Source organism: Solanum dulcamara, chromosome 6, assembly GCF_947179165.1.
Source record: "Solanum dulcamara chromosome 6, daSolDulc1.2, whole genome shotgun sequence".
In the NCBI taxonomy this organism is placed as follows: domain Eukaryota; kingdom Viridiplantae; phylum Streptophyta; class Magnoliopsida; order Solanales; family Solanaceae; genus Solanum; species Solanum dulcamara.
Window position 1 is genome coordinate 65,817,548 of NC_077242.1, and position 22,073 is coordinate 65,839,620.

Sequence of the window (22,073 nt, forward strand, 5' to 3'; positions counted from 1 at the left end):
ATCAACCCAAGTAATGCATAGACAATAATTTAGCATCATATTGTTTAAAACCAGTTATGAAACATGTTAATGAAATCTTTCATTACAGCAAATCTCACTATTATGCAACAATAGTCCTTTTTCTCACATAGTTCTCAACCAATCCCCACTGTCCTTAAATCAAAATTTTTCTACAGTCGTAAATCATTCTTTTCCCTTACCATCTTTATTAACGATAAGTCCACACACAATCAAGAGTTGTATTTCCTCACATAAGTATATCATTTAACACGTTAGAAATTCGTTCATTAATCACCAAGTTATGACCTTTTTTCTCACAACAAGTTCACATAAACCCAAGTAATCATATCTCACATAATTTCAACCATTCGGGCAAGTAACTTTAGCACGTAGATATTTATCCCAGGCAATATAAAATTTACAACACATCGTATTATCCATGCAAGCACAATTCACACATCATATTATTTACTTAATTTCACCCTACACATTGCCAATTAGGCAGACAACACTACGCACATAGTCACAAGTTTGGAACCATATCACACAAGCAAGTAAATTTCTTAACTTAATTCTCTTATTGGATGACCATTAGTTGATCATCTATATATTTACTCAGCCTGTAAGGACAGATACCAATTAGAACCTTCTTAGTTTCAATTTATCTTGCTTGTGTTCCCTTAGCCACAACAACAAAATCAAGTTTACTTTGTTAAGATACCAATTAAAATTCGGAGATACCAATTGAACTCTATCCATACCACAAGAAACAAACCGCATGAAAGGAGAGAAGAAATGAAACAACTTCCTAGAATGTTTCATAGTTTTCCTAATATTAGCTGTGGACATCAACACACCAATCCGCAGGAGTCTATTTCACACTTGCTCTTATGCTGGGAGACCGGTAACCTGGACTCTGATACCAACTTATCACGACCCAACGTAGCGGGTTGTGCGCACACCTACTGTAACACCTAAGTAGGAGAACCTTCATTCACATAAATAGAAATAACATGCGGAAGTTGCACAAAATAATAACAAGCGAAAAGAGTTATGAAATCACTTTATATTAACTTGGAAACTCTAAGGTTATTATAAGAAATAATCTAACACCCCCAAGGATACTAGTCTAAGCAGGTACAAAAGCTTCTAAAGATATATAGTATAAATAAAGTAATGACACAACTTCAACCATAAGGAAGGAAGAGGAGAAACTGTTGGAGAATCATCTTTATCTTCACCTAAGAAACATCATTGACCATGCAACCAGACTATGCTAATTGGCATAACAAGAGTAGTATCAGTACAAACAATACATACTGGTAGGCATCATCAATCAATCCGATACCCACCATATAACATAAAGAAATTGACAAGAAGAAAACATGCTCTTGTGAAAGTACACCGCCAAACCTTTATACATAATCTCTTATCATTATCATTAACCTCATTAAAGTCATTCAATCCTAACTCTCATCCCTTTTAATTGATCTGTTGCCAACCCTAATACAGATTAAAGACTAGCTCTTTTATCATATAGAGGAGTTTCTGAATTATGGGCCAATATTAACTCTATTTAACCAGTCTATTATCTTTAGCTTTCACATCAACACTTGACCTTAGAATAATTAACATATTTTTTGAAAGAGGAAAATACTTAGGTGTACTACGGCTCCTCTTATAATCATACTGGCCCACCATGATGGGATCTATCCACTCTATTAGCCTCGCTACAATGGGATTCTTCTCACCAAAGCGGCCTACCCGGAGATAGAATCTCCAAATTCTTTCTAATTCCCCTATTCAACACATGTACTAATAGGAACCCATCAATATATGACTCTAAGTCACTAATCACACCAAATAACACATCAATGGCTCTCCACTTGTTTACTTATGACTTCATACTTATGATGCAGACGCATCTAGCACCCATAACATAATTCGAATAGACATATACAGGAAGACATTATCAATTTACAATTTCAGAAGCAATATACAGTTTCATGGGGTAAATCTCAAATACAACAATCAACATGGTAACACTTGGATCTTCGATTTTTTCATATCAATTATTACACAGGATGGACATGTTCAATTATATTAGGGTCAATTTCTTTATCATCACCCATATAATCAAGATCAATTCACAAATGATAGACACATAATGGTTCTCTCATGGAATTCATACCCAATCTATATATGTACCGAAATGTGACATCCGATCCAATATATAGTTTAAAACATGACACATCCGATTCTTTCTCTATATATATATATATTAGAATGTGACACCCGATTCAATATCAAAATTACAACTACAATCACAGTCCATAATGAATAGTTCACATACTTACACGATCAAGTAACAGGTTCATTACATGCAATTGTTCATAAATAGATATTTCATTGGTTTCATTCTAACTTTCTCTTCATTAATAATATTTCATGAAGCCTTCTTTTTCAAGGAATCCTTTTTAGTAGAGCAAGTTCAAGATTATAAATTTTACGGTTTTGGAATTGTAGAGCAATCACAACAACATATCAATCACTCAATCACAATAATTGAATGCATGGTAAACACCACAACATTACTCAATCACTATTAAGAGTCTCTCTATGATATAGTCTAACTATTTTTTATACTTAATCTCACAAGAATCATTGACCTTCTAAACATTCTCCTGTATCTCTATAAATGTGTATTTTTTGAGAAATGAAATATGACCACCTCTATTAGTGCAGAGAAATTTTTTCTGTGAAAGTTTGAAAGAGTTCAAAATAGATACTAAACTTGTCGTGAACCAAGGAAACACTACGGTGTATATATACAATCTGGAAAGTGCCATGGAAGGAGAAGAAAAATAGTATACCTCTACAGAGAAGTCAATCAGGTGGCAAACTCATTGGCCAAAGCTAAATTTGAACAAGCTGAACCAATCATCGAGTAGGCTTGGTTCTTTCCCAGACCAACAAACAACTATAACAAAAAACATTCTGTTACAGGTCCTTGGTAAATTATGATTTCTATTCACAGTAGAAACTCACTTTGAAATCAATAGCCAATTTCTACACATAATCAAAGTTTGTTCTTGTTTACAAACTAATTCCAAGTCCATTGCAGTTCTTGAAAGTGAAGAAGTAAATGTTAAGCACAAACTTATCTTTATCAAAATCATTTGGACATATACCTCTCAAAAGTAGAGATATTTTCTGGGGTAAAATAGTTAGATCATGCTCACCTTGTTGCTATTAAAGAGTTGAAAGCTTAAAATATTGGGCATGTTCTGTAGATAACATCAAAATACACAAGCTAAGGAGTAATGTAAATCCAAAAATCTGAGTTTTCCTTGTTTACTTGTTCATTTAAAACGAAGATGATAAGTTATATTTGTCCTTTGATTTCAGTAACCTTTTATTTTTTCTCTGAATGCTATGTTTTTCCTATTATTTTCTATGCCTTATTTTACTTTTGTATATATTCTACTTTTTAAACTATTTTATTATGCATTACCTGAGCCAAGGGTCTTTCAAAAACAATATTTATATCTCCACCAGGTTGGGATAAAGTCCGGGAACACTCAAAACCCATACAACATGTTGTTATTCCTATGTCTAGTTAGAGCAGTCAATGTGAATATATTCCTTAGGAAGAGAGGTGAGCATGTGCATGAGAATGAAGTTTATCAGCTTTTCATGGCCAATATAAGACGTGCAATCTAATAACATTTTATAAGATTGTAGTACAAACTTATTTGTAATTTTGTTATTATATGATTGAAAAATTTGATAGAACATGTAAAAGAGTTTTGTTCTCAACACCGTTTGTCCATATATTATATTTGTGGGAAATTTTCAAAAATATACAGCTCAACATAAAATATTGCATGTGAACGAGGAGCCAAAGGGACTAGCCAACTACTTAAACTTCTTTAATAAAAAAAAACTACTTGTTTGAACTGTCATGTAACTCTTCCTGTAACTTGTATGAAGAATATCAGTTGCAGACAAGTTGATGAACTATGAAGGGAAGATGATTATTTTTGACAGTGAAATGTTATATCCTTTTCTCCCTATTCATTAGAATATTATCATCTCCTAGAAATATCTTCTTTTTATCCATGTTAATGTATAAGTAATAATTTTCTTTGCATTATAAGGAAAAAAGACTTCTCTTTCAAGTTTCAACCTTTCATCTTCTTTCCTTCTTTGTTTTGGGAGATCATATTTATGATTTCTAACATTCTCTTTTAAAAGAGAAAAAAACAGCAGGGTTAATTTAGATTTCCCTGCAAGCTGTCTTAGGGGTCAATCTGCAGACACATTAAAATCTATGTAAGCATTTGAGGTTCAAAACTATTTAATACCAGCTTTTTATTCTCTCTAAATTGATAGATTAGTACCTCTTTGTGTCTGATCAAATAAACATGTCGAAAAAGAGGGTTATAGGTGGTGTTTGCTTCAAAAAAGTAGGGAAAAATAGTTTGCCAAAAATGTTTCTGTCAAACTTCACTAGTAAAAAGTTTTTGAGTTTGTGAAGCAGTCTTTTTTGTCCTATAGTTGGCGTGAGAAATGGCTTATGGAAATGTGGTTTCTCTCATTCAAAATTTGAAGAAACTTATGCAGTAAAAACCATGTTGGATAATCGGTGATACTAGAAAAATGATGGAATCTCTCCTTGATAATGCTGGATATTTTCAAAACTTTCTTGAAAAGACAAGTCTTTGAAAATTCTGAAGAGTTGGAAAGAGTGATTAGAATTGCAGTGAACAACGTAGAGAATGTGATTGAACTAAAGATACATGAATATAATCTATTGGAGCACTGCTCAAGAGTTGGATTGTCACGCCTGCCTTTATGCTATGACTTGCCACCTCTTGTAGAAAAGATTGAGTTTATGAAGAGGAAGATGATGAGATTTGCGACAAACAGGGCCACCTTCTGGTCGAGAAATCATCTCAATTTTGGGCGGGGGAGGGGGGGGTAGGTAAGACTACTCTAGATAAAAAAGCGTACCATCATCCTAAAGTCACAAGTCTCTTTGACATCCATATTTTGGTAACAATATCTCAAGAATATCAAACTAGTGATTTGTTGCTGGGAATTCTTGTTATGATGGAAGGACGCAAACCCAAAAACAAAGAAAACAAATAACACCAAATTTAACGTGGAAAAACCTTTCAAATCGAAGGTAACAGCCACGGGATCTTCAAAATCTGAATTGATCTACTATAACAATAAGAGGGTTACAAATATTCTCCTAAATGGCTACACAACAATTGCCAAGTAAGGAGAAGCAATAGTTATACCAACAAAAGTAATAGGAAGAAAATCACTCAAACTAGAGCTACATTTTAGGACCTAAAATGGGATGTTTCTGACCTCCAACTCCGATCTTCACCATTCCAATCAAACAATACGATGGTAGGAACACTCAGTAAGAATTTCAGCCCGATCCAACGGTTAATGAATCAGAAAATGCAATTTGAAGGTTGCTGATCGGAGAGGCAAAACTCTTGCGGAAAACACTTTTTTCTTCTTTCTTCTCTCTTGTTGAAAGCTCTCTCAAAAACCTCTCTTATGTGCCTAATGTCTCTCAAAGACACTACCAATGATCCATTCCATAATTCTCTCAAATCATCCTATTTATAGAGTGGTACTTTTTTCTAAAGCCAAAACCAACTCCAATTAGGTTTATAATTCCAATCCTTTTCCAAATAGAATTGAAAACCAAATTAGGAGAATTATTCAAATCCTTTTACAAATAGGATTAAGCCATGGGCTTTTGGCTAGAACATGGGCCATAGCCCAACAAACTCCCCCTCCATCCAAGGGGCCAAATGGGCTTCAAGTGGAGGAACTCTTGACAGGCTTCATGCCTGCCGCTGTTCTACAAAACTCCTATTTTTCTGCGATCATCACTTTATTAAGCATATCTGAAGGATTTTCATGAGTGTGTATCTTCTCAACCTCAAATAATTTCTCTTCCACGGCCATTCTAATCCAATGATACTTTCTACTAATATGCTTGGACTTACAATGAAAGGTGGAGTGCTTGGTGAGATAAATAGCACTCTGATTATCACAGAATAAGATGAACCTTGACTGTTCAAAGTCAAGATCTTTTATAAATTCCTTTATCCAAAGTAATTCTTTAGCACCTTCAGTGATAGCAATATATTCGGCTTCTGTGGTGGATAGAGGTATGCACTTCTATAGTCTAGATTTCCAGGAAATAGCTCCCCCTGCAAAAGTGATCAAATAACCAGAAGTGGATTTTGAATTGTCAAGATTGCCTCCCAAATCAGAGTCTGTGTAGCATACAAGTTCAGGCTTTTTACTACCAAAGCACAACTCCATATCTGGAGTGCCCTTCAAATATCTTAGTATCCATTTCACTGCATTCCAGTGTTCTTTTCCAAGATTAGAAAGAAATCTGCTAACAGTACCAATAACATGTGCAATATTTGGTCTAGTGCAAACCATAGTATACATCAGACTACCAACTGCAGAAGAGTATGAAATACATGACATCTCCTTCTTCTCTTCATTAGTAGATGGACTCTGGATCGTACTCAACTTAAAATGTTTAGCAAAAGGAGTACTAACCACTTTTGCTTCCGTCATATTGAATCTCTTGAGTACCTTCTTAATGTATTGCTTTTGGGATAATGATAACTCCTTCTTCTTTCTGTCTCAATTAATTTGTATGCCTAAAATTTTCTTTGATGGCCCCAACTCCTTCATTGCAAATGATTTGCTCAACTCCTTCTTAAGGAATATAATTCTAGATTTATTTCTGCGAACAATCAGCATATCATCCACATAAAGTAGTAAGATAATAAAATCATCATCAGAGAACTTCTAAAAGAATACACAATGATCTGAACAAGTTTTCTTGTATCCTTTATTTTCAATGACAGATTCAAACTTTAAGTACCACTGCCTTGGAGCTTGTTTCAAGTCGTACAAGCTCTTTCTTAATTTGCAGACATAGTTTTCTTTTCCTTTAACCACGAAACCTTCAGGCTTCTCCATATAAATTTCTTCTTCTAAATCACCATGAAGAAAAGCAGTCTTGATATCCATCTACTCAACCTCTAAATCTAGACTTGCAGCTAAGCCTACAACCATGCAAATAAAAGACATTTTCATAACAGGAGAGAAAATTTCATCAAAGTCAACACCCTTTCTCTGGCCAAAACCTTTGACAACTAACCTCGCTTTATATCTAGGTACAGATGTATGTTGCTCTTGCTTTACTCTGAAGATCCATTTATTTGTCAAAGCATTCTTACCTTTCGGTAACTCCACTAACTCATATGTGCCATTCTTATGAAGTGACTTCATCTCATCTTCCATGGCTTCTATCCACTTATCTCTATGAGTATCTAGCATGACTTCATCATAATCTTCAGGTTCTTCTATGTCAGTCCAAAGTATATACTTATTAGGAGAATAACGTGTTGACTTTAGCTTCTCCCTAGTAGATCTTCTACAAGAGGTTTCTGGAGCATCTGGAGTAGTCATTTGAATATGAATTAGTGGATGATCAATCATAACATCATTACTAGGAGCATCTTCAAGTTCTACACTCTGATGATCATTCTGATCTTGATCCCCATCGACATTTGTATCTTTGATTCCTTCATGTGCAAAAGATGTGTCAGTACTAAGAACTGGATTAACATCAATGAAGCTCTTATCAATCTGAGAATCTGTTTTCTCACTCTTGTTAATATCTTCAATTGTTTGGTCTTCAAACAACACAACATCACGACTTCTGATAAGCTTCTTATCAATCAGATCATAAAAGCGATATCCAAACTCATCATGACCATAACCAATGAAGATGCATTGCTTCATTTTAACGTCCAATTTTAATCTCTCATCTTTTGGAACATGCACACAAGCTTTACATCCAAAGACTTTCAAGTGATCATATGAGACATTCTTTGTAAACCAAACTCTATTTGGAACATCACCATCCAAAACAACAGTGGGAGACAAATTGATAACATAAACAACAGTGTTAAGCGCTTCCGCCCAAAAGGAATTTGGAAGTTTAGCCTCTGAAAGCACACATCTAACTCTCCAACAAGAGTTCTATTCATCCTTTCTGCCAACCTATTCAATTGAGGCATCTTGGGAGGAGTCTTCTGATGACGAATTCCTTGCGCTTTGTAGTAGTTGTCAAAGAGACCAATATACTCACCACTATTGTCAGTGCGAATATATTTTAATTTCTTTCCAGTTTGTCTCTCAAATAAGGCTTGAAACTCCTTAAACACATCAAGTACTTGATCTTTGAATTTTAAAGGATATACCCACAACTTACGAGAATGATCATCAATAAAAATTGCAAAGTAAAGTGCACCACCTTTTGATTTTACTTTAAAAGGACCACACAGGTCAGAGTGTACTAGCTCTAGTAGTTCAGACTTTTTTGAAGGAGGATTACTGTGAAAATAAACTCTTTTTTATTTCCCAGCTAAGTAATAAACACATCTTTTCACCTTTGCTTGTTTCACACCAGCAAGTAAATTCTTCTAAGCCAAACATGTGATCACCCTCTCGCTCATATGACTGAGTCATAATTCTGACAAAGTCTCACTTTCTACCAAATTTATAGAGTCCCCAAGAATTGATCCTTGTGTCACGTATAAATTTGAATGCTTTCTTCCGCGAGCTATAATTAATGAGCCTTTGGTGAGCTTTTATTGTCCATTGAACAAGTCATTATGGTAGCCATCATCATCTAGTTGTCCTACAGAGATCAAATTCAAAGGAATGTCTGGAGCGTGCTTGACATTTTGAAGGACTAACGTTGTACCAAGATTGGTCTTCAAACAAACCGTGCCAACACCAAGTACCTTAACTTCACCAGCATTACCCATTTTAACACGCCGGAATTAACAGGAGTATAAGATGAAAAAAAGACTTTCCTTGGTGTGACTTGCGATGTCGCTCTAGAATCTACTATCCAACTTGTATCTTGAGATACAAAATTGATGAAGTTTTTATCACAAGCAAATAAAAGGTCATCTCGGACAACAGCAACAACATTGTCTCCATTATTTTCTTCTTTCTTTCCTTCTCTAAGCTCTTGCTTCAACTGATTGCAAAATCTTTTAATATGTTCTTTCTTTCCACAATGATGACATAAAATATTTTCATACCTGGATCTTGACTTGCTTCTACTTTTACCTCTACTTCTCGAACCTCTTATTTTATCTCTCCCTCGAACTTCTATAAAGAGAACGTCTAAATAAGAGGATGTGCCTTGAGATCTTCTTTTGAATTCTTTATTCAACACACTACTTTTTGCATATTCCATAGTAACCTTACCACCGGGAGCAGAATTTGTTAAAGAAACTCGAAGAGTTTCCCAAGAATCTGGTAGAGTGTTAAGAAGCCAAAGCCCTTGTATTTCATCATCAAAATTGACACTCATTCCTGACAACTAATCAAGAACACCTTGAAAATCATTTATATGATCAAGAATATGACAGCCCTCCTTGTATTTAAAGGTCATCAATTGTTTTAGCAAAAATAACTTCTTATTTCTAGTTTTTGAAGTGTAATGTCACGCTTCGAAAGGGTACCCTAGATGTAACCGGCACTCAGAAACCATTTCTGGCTCCCAAGTGAACCACGTAGCCTGATCAGACATCCGTTCATCCATTCAATCAGTGGAAGATTTAAAATAAAGAGAATATTCGGCGGACAACTCAAATCATCAATCTAACTTAAGGAATAAAGGTTATGGGCCAACAAATCAACTCTAATATTTATCATTAAAAAAAGTTCAACAAGAATAAATCAATGAAAGAGATACTCAATCAACTCATCACTATCTAGTCTATGAAGCCTCTATCACTACTATCTAATTGGTGCCAATGACATATTCATGGCTACCTCAAATCAAAATGAAAAGGGCTAACTGGACGCAAGAATACATAAGCGGTGTCCTCCGAATGTAGGGGAGGACTCACCAATATGCTGAGTGTGAATAGATCCCCAATGATGCTCCTATTGACGATCTTTTAAACCTGTTTCTGTATCATGAAATGATGCAGGTCCAAATGGACGTCAGTACATGGAATGTACGAGTATGTAATATGGCAGAATGGAACATACCTCAAGGAAGAATAACATCGGTCCATATATCTCAAATCAGAAAGATAAGAGAGACTCAAATAAGGCATCATAAGTCTAAAGTAAGAATATAGTTTAGATAGAGACCAATTATATACCATACAATCCAATCCAATCATGTATAATACAGTTCAATCAAATCATTTATAATTCAATCCCTTCCAATCATGTACAATCCGATCCAATCCAATCTAATCACAATTCAACTAACCCAAGCCGATTATATACAATCAACTCAACATTCAACTCAATGATCAAATCCAATATAATCACGTAACATTCTATTCAATCCAATCATAATTCATTTAATCCAATCCAATCATATATCGTCTAATCTGATCCAATCATATACCATCAACTCAAAAATCAACTCAAAGGACTCAACTCTATAAATATGCGAATTAAATTATGCAATGTTTTATAATTCAACTCAATCATCTACAATCACCATCAAACTAATCATATCAAGCACAATCCATTCAATTAGGAGTTTCTCTAACCGACAACTATCACCATATGAGCGAGTGATAGTACAACAAGCCGACGTTGTTACCACATCCGTTCATACCTTTCTAGGGTAAGAACGAATCAACAATCATGGATCCATAACCAATCAAGTCCTATCATGTCAGAACAATAAAATAGGAAATATCCGACTTTAACGGTTCGATCCCATGGGAAGAATCCGGCTTTAACGATTCAATCCCCTCCTACATTTGATGACGTAGTTTATTATTTCAAGTATGGACTATACTCTAACCCAATTCGGTGCTCAATACTCCTCCCAAGACTCAATATGCTCATATCTATCAAGTGAGTAAAATACTCAAAATACTCATTTAATTTCATTAGACTCTTTTCAAATCAACTCATTTAGTCTCATTGTACTCTTTCAAATCAACTCTTTTAGTCTCATTGGACTCTTTCAAATCAACTCATTTAGTCTCATTGGACTCTTTCAAATCAACTCATTTAGTCTCATTGGACTCTTTCAAATCAACTCATTTAGTCTCATTGGACTCTTTTCAAAACTCAATCAAATCTGACCTCCTTGGACCTTGTTTCAAATCGACTCATCTCAAATCATCAATCTCTTCTCTTTAAAATTTATACAATCTCAACTCAATCTCAAAAATCGGCATTTTTAAAGTAAAAATGCTCAACTCATTTATACTCAAAATACTCATGTTCAAAAATAATTAAAAGTCTTCTCAAACTCGAGTCATGCTTAAACTCTTTTTTTAAATCATAGATGAAAATAATCATTCTTTAAAACTCAAAATAACGTATAAATAGTTTATGCAAAAATGCTCACAATCATTTATTTAAAACTCCTTCTCAAGAGATCATTTATTTTTAAAATGCTCATAAGACTCCAATCAATCAAATTATACAAATCACATATCACATAATCATATTAGACTTCAATCTGCTTCATCACACAACATCTTTATCAACATAACCTCTTTATTTACGTCATCTTCAAATATCATCATTCGCATCATCATCAAACATCATCATCGCATCATCATCAAATATCATCATCGCATCATCATCAAATATCATTATTCACATCATGATCACACCATCATCAAACATCAACTTCAAAATCCTTATTTAATTCTACATTTAATTTATAGAAACAAAAGTGACATTCTAGCTCTACCAACATTTTAATTCTTTTTATGCCATTCACATTCATAACTATTCCAATTCATTCTTTTCATTCCAATCAACACATATACCTAAACTATCCATCTCAAACTCAAGATAAATTATGACCAAAGAGAAATCTCATCTTAGGTTCATGTAAAGGAAACATGAATCCATACTCTCAACAAAACTCAATTCAAGAATACCATCAATACATATTAATTTATATGCAAAGATCCATTTGTAGTCAATAATATGAAAGATAATTATTTAGTAACTCAAGTCATTAAAATCATCCATCAATTTCTAGCATATGAAAATATTCTAGGGTTTAAGAAAATTTCAAGGAAAATCTTCATAAAAGATTGGAATCTTTCACAACTTCTACCTAACATATTTATGGGCATATAGAAGAACTCAATTCATATTTTAGGTTAGCCTTACATACCTTAGAGTAGATTTCAATGAAACCTTGTTGTTGGGTCTTCAATGGGAAAGCTTGAATTCTTGAAGCTCTTGAAGGCACTCTTTGTTGGAGAAGTATTTGGAGAAGACGAGAGGGAAATTCTAGGGCTTTTTAGAGAGAGAGAGGGACTGAAAGAAATGGTCCCAAAATGTCCAAGGATAGTATATATATAATTTAGGGAAATACCTAAATTGCCCTTTCTCCAAAAATCTGGAAAACAGGCTAAAACTGCTCTTGGCGTAATAGTGGTGCATCGCGCCACTGCAGTACCAAGTCGAATAGGCTTAAAAACCCTACAACCTAATAGTGGCGTGTCGCGCCAGGGACCAAACTACTGAGGCTATTTTGTGGCGCGATAGTGGTGCGTCGCGCCCTTACAGCGCCAAGCCTACATTTTCTAGGTTTTGGAAAATAGGCTTGAAAACCCTACACATCTCGTAGTGGCGCGCCACGCCAGGGACCAAACTACTAAGGCTTGTTCCTGGCGCGATAGTGGCGCGTTGCGCCACTGCGACGCCAAGCCCAGGCTTCCTGCAGTCACAACCTAGGCCTGAAATTCTGGCAGTACCAGTCCGTCTTAGGATGGTCATAACTTTTGACTCCGAACTCTAAAATTTACAATCTTGGCGGCGTTGGAAAGAAGACTCAAAGACCTTTAATTTGATAGGTCATGATCCATCCAATTCATCCTATTTTAGGAGACATGGTCATTTAAAGTTGACCCTTATACTAATTCATCCGAAAACTTAATTGATTGGGATTCTTTGGACTCGACTTGATGTTAGAGATCCCTCATGACCCCTAAAAACATCTAACACACTTTAATTTCTTAAGAATTAATCCTAACTCATGTGTAAAATTATAAGTCCTCCGGTCCGAGTCTACACTCATGTAAAGAAATATTCGAATCTTTGCAAAAAAAAATTTGGGGTGTTACATTATCTCCCCCTTGGGATCATTCGTCCTTGAATGAAGATCAAGCAAAGATGGACTTGAGGAATGAATAACAATTATGACTTAATCAAATCAACAAATCAACCAATTGAGAAGTTTAGACAATCAACCATCCCCGCTCAAGAATAAATAAATCGACTTAAGTCAAGAGTAGGGACATTACCCCCAATATTCTCATTATTAGGCACGAATAGAACATCGAAACTCTATCAACCGAATCATTCCAACATCTAGATCATCAATCATCGAACTCCAATTCATGAGTGGCATCCCCAATCCTCTTCAAAATTTTATAAGGCTAATATATCGGTACCCAAACTTCCCCTCCTTTCCAAGCCTCCTAACACTCTTCACGTACCTCCAATCCTTCCCCCAAATGCAATCATTCACCCACTACCATCACTCTCACAGCGACAATCATACACTCAAACTTATCACTCTAACTACCTCAACCACATCTAAGAGTTGTCATGCTTACTTTAACACTTCTACCTTCATCATTGTATGAGCTCTTACCCGGAGACACACTAACATACTCTTACCTATCTATTGCACATCAAAAGGTCTCATCTCACTCCTCCTCCATACCTCTATCCTCAACTAGACGTGTACAGTCACAACTATCACAATCAAGCAACACTCACTCTTTCCCATCTACTCATACTCAACTCCGCCTACTATTATATTTGCCAACTCATCACTATCGAAAGCTCAAGACTTACTTTGGATCATTACCCTATCATCTCCACCTTAGATTAAAGGTATCAACTAAAGGATACTAACTAGTCACTCAAAGAAACTCACAAATTTAGAACCTCATATAACTCTATACTATTTCATATATATATCTTAAGCCTCTTCTTACCAAATGACTTAGACTTAACTCACTACTTACATTTGAGGGTCACATACCCCTCCTTCCATGACACATACTCCTCACAAGTTAATATCTTAACCTCTTATATATACCATGTCAAGCCTATTGAATCAAACCTTAAACTAGCACTATCACAATCATTCACTACACCTCGTTACTCACTTTATAAATACTTCACCCTAGCTACAGGCCTCAATCAATCACCCTTCTCACTATTTGAGTTCTACTATTCTAACTCCCTCTTTCTAACTCTACAACCATCATCTCAACCATAGCTCTCCCTGCCTCGGATCATATTCCATCGGATGGTGACACTTATCACTCAGATACGCAACTTCCCCCTCGAAGGTAACATTCGAATCAAGATATAGAGATGAGATTCTTGGATACATCTCGCTTTGACTCAATGCACGATCCATATGAATGAGAGTACATCTTTCCAGATCAATAGAGTTAAGCACAGTAATCGGCTCTTCTCAAGCCTTGTGTAGTCTCTTCACTTCCTCAAGACTTTATCTTAACTCATCAACATGAATCTCATATCTACCATTTCAACTACCTTGAGTATGAGGGGTAGTCGAATGGATATGAGCAATGTATGAATCAGAAGGAAACATTCATAGAGTTAAACTCTATCGCACGAATGTAGAATATGAAAGAAGGGAAACAACTCTTAATGTCCTATAGCCTCCTGATTATAAGTATGGTGCATAACACACCCATAAGCAAAACTCTACTAGACACGGCTTCATAGACTTCCTAAGACTCTTGAACTCTATGCTCTGATTCCATGTTTGTCACGCCCCGGGAGGGTACCCTAGACGTAACCAACACTCATAAATCATTTCTGGCTCCCAAGCAAACCATATAGCCTTATCAGACATCCGTTCATCCATTCGATCAGCGAAAGACTTAAAATAAAGAGAATATTCAGCAACCAACTCAAATCATCAATCTAACTCAAGGAATAAAGGTCGTGGGCTAACAAAATCAACTCCAATATTTATCATTAAAAATAGTTCAACAAGAATAAATCAATGAAAGAGATACTCAATCGACCCATCACTATCTAGTCTATGAAGCCTCTATCATTACTATCTAATTGGTGCCAATGACATATTCATGGCTACCTCAAATCAAAATAAAAAGGGCTAACTCAACGCAAGAATACATAAGCGGTGTCCACCGAATGTAGGAGAGGACTCACCAATATGCTGAGTGCAAATAGATCCCCAATGATGCTCCTATTGACGATCTTTTAAACTTGTCTCTGCATCATGAAATGATGCAAATCCAAATGGACGTTAGTATATGGAATGTACGAGTATGTAATATGGCAGAATGGAACATACCTTAAGGAAGAATAACATCGGTCCACATATCTCAAATTAGAAACATAAGAGAGACTCAAATAAGGCATCATAAATCTAAAGTAAGAATACAGTTTAGACAGAGACCAATCATATACCATATAATCCAATCCAATCATGTATAATACAGTTCAATCAAATCATTTACAATTCGATCCCTTCCAATCATGTACAATTCGATCCAATCCAATCTAATCATAATTCATCTAACTCAATCCGATTATATACAATCAATTCAATATTCAACTCAATGATCAAATCCAATCTAATCATATACCATTCTATTCAATCCAATCACAATTCATCTAATCCAATCCAATCACATATCGTCTAATCTGATCTAATCATATACCATAAACTCAATAATCAACTCAAAGGACTCAACTCTATAAATATGCAAATTAAATTATGCAATATTTTATAATTCAACTCAATCATCTACAATCACCATCAAACCAATCATATCAAGTACCATCCATTCAATTGGGAGTTTCCCTAACCGACAACTATCACCATATGAGCGAGTGATAGTACAACAAGCCAACATTGTTGCCACGTCCGTTCATACCTTGCTAGGGTAAGAATGAATCAACAATTATGGATCCATAACCAATCAAGTCCTATCATGTCAGAACAATAAAATAGGAAATATCCGACTTTAACGGTTCGATCCCATGGGAAGAATCCAACTTTAATGGTTCAATCCCCTCCTACGTTTGACGACGTAGCTTATTGGTTCGAGTATGGACTATACTCTAACCCAATTCGGTGCTCGATACTCCTCCCAAGACTCAATATGCTCATATTTATCAAGTGAGTAAAATACTCAAAATACTCATTTAGTCTCATTAGACTCTTTTCAAATCAACTCATTTAGTCTCATTGGACTCTTTCAAATCAACTTATTTAGCCTCATTGGACTCTTTCAAATTAACTCATTTAGTCTCATTGGACTCTTTTCAAAACTCAATCAAATCTGGCCTCCTTGGACCTTGTTTCAAATCGACTCATCTTAAATCATCAATCTCTTCTCTTTAAAATTTATACAATCTCAACTCAATCTCAAAAAATGGCATTTTTAAAGTAAAAATGCTCAACTCATTTATACTCAAAATACTCATGTTCAAAAATAATTAAAAGTCTTCTCAAACTCAACTCATGCTTAAACTCTTTTTTTAAATCATAGATGAAAATAATCATTCTTTAAAACTCAAAATAGCGTATAAATAGTTTATGCAAAAATGCTCACAATCATTTATTTAAAACTCCTTCTCAAGAGATCATTTATTTTCAAAATGCTCATAAGACTCCAATCAATCAAATTATGCAAATCACATATCACATAATTATATTAGACTTCAATCTGCTTCATCATACAACATCTTTATCAACATAACCTCTTTATTTACATCATCTTCAAATATCATCATTCGCATCATCATCAAACATCATCATCGCATCATCATCAAATATCATCATCGCATCATCATCAAATATCATTATTCACATCATGATCACACCATCATCAAACATCAACTTCAAAATCCTTATTTAATTCTACATTTAATATATAGAAACAAAAGTGACATTCTAGCTCTACCAACATTTTAATTCTTTTTATGCCATTCACATTCATAACTATTCCAATTCATTCTTTTCATTCCAATCAACATATATACCTAAACTATCCATCTCAAACTCAAGATAAATTATGACCAAAAAGAAATCTCATCTTGGGTTCATGTGAAGGAAATATGAATTCATACTCTCAACAAAACTCAATTCAAGAATACCATCAATACATATTAATTTATATGCAAAGATCCATTTATAGTCAATAATATGAAAGATCACTATTTAGTAACTCAAGTCATTAAAATCATCAATCAATTTCTAGCATATGAAAATATTCTGGGGTTTAGGAAAATTTCAAGGAAAATCCTTATAAAAGATTGGAATCTTTCACAACTTCTACCTAACATATCGATGGGCATATAGAAGAACTCAATTCATATTTTAGGTTAGCCTTACATACCTTAGAGTAGATTTCGAAGAAACCTTGTTGTTGGTTCTTCAATGGGAAGGCTTGAATTATTGAAGCTTTTGAAGGCACTCTTTGTTGGAGAAGGATTTGGAGAAGAAGAGAGGGAAATTCTAGGGCTTTTTAGAGAGAGAGGGACTGAAAAAAATGGTCCCAAAATGTCCAAGGATAGTGTATATATAATTTGGGGAAATATCCAAATTGCCCTTTTTCCAAAAATTTGGAAAACAAGCTAAAAAAGCTTCTGGCACGATAGTGGCGCATCGCGCTACTGCAGCGCCAAGTCGAATAGGCTTAAAAAACCTGCAACCTAATAGTGGCGCGTCGCGCCAGGGACCAAACTACTGAGGCTGTTTTGTGGCGCGATAGTGGCACATCGCGCCTTTATAGTGCCAAGCCTATATTTTCTGGGTTTTAGAAAATAGGATTGAAAACCCTACACATCTCGTAGTGGCACGCCGCGCAAGTGAACAAACTACTGAGGCTTGTTCCTGGGGCGATAGTGGCGCATTGCGCCACTGCGGCGCCAAGCCTAGGCTTCCTGTAGTCACAACCTAGGCCTGAAATTCTGGCAGTACCATTCCGTCTTAGGATGGTCATAACTTTTGACTCCGAACTCCACAATTTACAATTTTAGCAGCGTTGGAAAGAAGACTCAAAGACCTTTAATTTGATAGGTCATGAGCCATCCAATTCATCCTATTTTAGGATACATAGTTATTTGAAGTTGACCCTTATACTAATTCGTCCGAAAACTTAATCAATTGGGATTCTTTGGACTCGACTTGGTGTTAGAGATCTCTCATGATCCCTAAACACATCTAACACACTTTAATTTCTTAGGAATTAATCCTAACTCATGTGTAAAAATTATAAGTCCTTTGGTCCGAGTCTCCACTCACATGAAGAAATGTTTGAATCTTTGCGAAAAAAATTCTGGGGTGTTACATGTAAAGCGTCTCCAACGTTTCTCACAATGTTCTAGCATGTGTCTCATTCACAATTTGGCTGCGAACATTATCTTCAACCCATTGCCTTATATATCCATATACTTGTTGGTGTTCAAAATTCCAATTTTTATCTGTCACATTCTCGGGTTTATGATCAGCAAAAATGGGAAGATGTATTTTTTTCATGAACAGTAAATCTTTTATCTTGCTCTTCCATATATTGTAGTTGCTACTATTTAAACACACCATCTTGCTCATATTACGCTCCATCAAAAAATTCTTGATAGACAACCAAAGATCTGATACCACTTGTTATAAAAGAAGGACACAAACTCAAAAACAGAGAAAATAAATAACACCAAATTTAATATGGAAAAACCTTTCAAATCGAAGGTAACAACCACGGGATCTTCAAAATCTGAATTACTCCACTATAATAATAAGAGGGTTATAAATATTCTCTTAAATGGCTACACAATAATTACCAAGTAAGGAGAAGCAATAGCTATACCAATAAAAGTAATAGGAAGAAAATCACCCAAAATAGAGCTACTGTTCGGGACCTAAAATGGTATGTTACTGACCTCGAAATCTGATCTCTACCATTCAAATCAAACACTAAGATATTAGGAACACTCAGTAAAAATGTCAGCCCGATCCAATGGTTAATGAATCGGGAAATGCAATTTGCAGATTGCTGATTGAAGAGGCAAAACTCTTGCGGAAAATACTCTTTTCTTCTCTCTTGTTGAAAGCTCTCTCAAAAACCTCTCTTATGTGCCTAATTTCTCTCAAAGACACTACCAATGAGCCATTCCATAATTCTCTCAAATCATCCTATTTATAGAGTGATACTTTTTCCTAAAGCCAAAACCAACTCCAATTAGGATTATAATTCCAATCATTTTCCAAATAGAATTGGAAACCAAATTAGGAGAATTATTCAAATCTTTTTACAAATAGGATTAGGCCATGGGCCTTTGACTGGAACATGGGCTATAGCCCAAAAATTCTTTCCTATATTTTTCAGCCAAAAAATAAAGTCCAAGATGAGACTTACCAGTTGTCTATGAAAGATGAGATTAAAGAAAGTAATGATGATCAACTAATGGATATGATATACAAAAAGTTGAAAGTGTCGGATGTATCTTGTTGTCATGAATGATATTTGGAGTAAAGGCATATGGAATCTTACGACAAGAATTTTTTTAGATGATAACAACGAAAGTTGCATTATTTTGACAAATAGTCACTAAGAGGTTGCTGAGCATGCAGATCCTGATAGCAATCCTCATGAGATGAGTCTCTTGAACTCAAATTATAGTTGGAAGTTATTTCATGACAAGGTGTTTGGTTCACAACATGATGTTTGTCCCCCTGAATTAGAGAATATTGGAAGCAAGTAGTGGTTGCAGGGCATCTCTTCAAAAATTCTAGAACACGAGAATGTTGGGATGATGTTGCGAAAACTATTAGTAAAATTGTTGCTACTGAACCAGATAAATGTTTTGGAGTGCTTGATATGAGTTATAGTTACTTCCCTGATCACATAAAAGCATGCTTCCTTTCTATAGGAGTGTTCCCGAAAGATTTTGTGATTGCAAGCATGAAAGGCTCAAAAGTATGGAACAAGCAGGAAAAGAATGCTTAGAGGTCTTATTAGTAGGAACTTGATAATGGTTAGAAAGAGAAGATTTAATGGTGAGCTGAAAACATGTGGCATTCATGATCTGGTGTGCGACTTGATTCTAAGACAAGGTGAGAAGGAAAAGCTTTTGCAGGTTACAAGAATTCATGATGTTATCACAAGATTCATTGATACATCTAGTAAGCCTCATGCTCATCGCTACAGTTCACATTCATGGATTTCTCAAGATGATTGCTGGAATTCAACATCTAGTCTCACCCGAACATTATACTTATTCAATGGACTAAAATATGCACCTTGCCCTTCTAAATAAATACCTTTCTTGGCGTGCTTCAAATTTTTGAGAGTGTTGTCAATCCTTCATTAGACATTTCGAGATTTCCCTCTTGAGATAAGAAAATTAGTACATCTCAGATACCTTGAATTCAACTGTCATGATGATCTTGATTGTTCATTGTTAGAGCTTTATAATCTGCAAAATTTGATTATTGGACGACATTCTAATATTGAAGATCATATGCTCCAGAAAATTATACCCACCCCCACTGCCAAGTAAATATGATTTGCCTATATCTCTGATGAGGTTAACTTTCAGATGAACTAATTTGCCATTGGAAGACATGGCAAATATTTTTATGGCAAATATTGGAGTTCAATAGAGTTGCTTAATTGCAGAACTTCTGCAGAAAATCCGTCAAAGAAATTCAAGAAGAGCAAGAGAGCAAAACAAATGATTGCCTTAGTGTCCATATCCATGACAAACCTTGTAAGATTCAAATAATTCCAATTGACTGTTTGCTAATAAGTTATAACTTTTTCTGTGAAACAAAGGGTGAAAAGAATGTACAGTGGTTCAACCTCTACACATCCAACATATATTATGTATTGAATGTATAAAAGAGAACAAAAGAATTACTATTTATACTTTCTTCCTTACTAAAATTTAATTTAACTATTAACATTTACAACATCTTCAAGTGATCACTTTGACTTCTTCATCATCAAATAACATTTTTCTTTTATGCTCCTTTTATGTTTAATATTAGGGTAGAAATTATACAAGAAAACTATTGATAATTATTATTTTTTGTGGTTGTGATTTTCTTAAAAACTCAAATTGAATGACTAGATTTTTTCATGTTGGCGTATTTCTAAATATCTTACTGTTACAAAGAAAAGGACGAAGAACTTCAAGGGTACAAAGATGTAAACAGTAGAGAGAAGAAAAAGATCGAAGATTTTTGGTTCTATATTTTTCTTTTGATGTTTTATTACATAAGGTCTATATATAAATAAAGTGTGGGAATTACAATCACATAATAAGCAAAAAATATCTTACACCAAACCATCACTCATTTTTAAATCAAAAGACTTATCTACTACAAAATATCTACAATCTAGGAGTTTTTAGAGAAATCTTAATTTCCTAACACTCCTCCTTAAGATTTTTTATTGAAACTTCTTGCAATATCCTTTGAAACTCAAATTTATTGGTGGAAAGAGCATTGGTTAGATCAGCTTGTTATTCTTCAATGCTGCAATGCACCAACTTAACTGCACCATTCTTCTCAACATTTCTTAAAGCATGAAATCTGATGTTGATATGCTTTATTCTTCCATGCTGCACTGGATTTTCAGCCATCACAATGGTTGATTTATTGTCCACACAGATCAGTAGATCAGTGTTGGTTCTTTTGGCAACAGATTCAATTCATACAAGATTTTTTTCAACCAAATTGCTTGATTTGTAGCAGCTGCAACAGCTACATACTCGATTTGAAAGAAAAAGAAGTCAGCAATTACTTCTCCTTTTTTGAAAAGTGAAAGAAAAAGAAATGTCAAAACACGGAGGAAGTGCAGAAACAAAAAGTAGAGGAAGAAAAAGTCAAGAAAAGTTAGGCAGAAAAACAAAATACTGCTACCTTTTTTACTTTGTAAATGCGTTTTTGACAAAAA

The 22,073-nt window shown here is 34.8% G+C and overlaps 1 pseudogene; it reads left to right on the forward strand.

Moving 5' to 3' along the window:
- The first annotated feature begins 4,572 nt into the window (after positions 1-4,572).
- On the forward strand, positions 4,573-21,868 carry LOC129892910 (putative late blight resistance protein homolog R1A-10; annotated as a pseudogene).
- Positions 21,869-22,073: the final 205 nt, after the last annotated feature.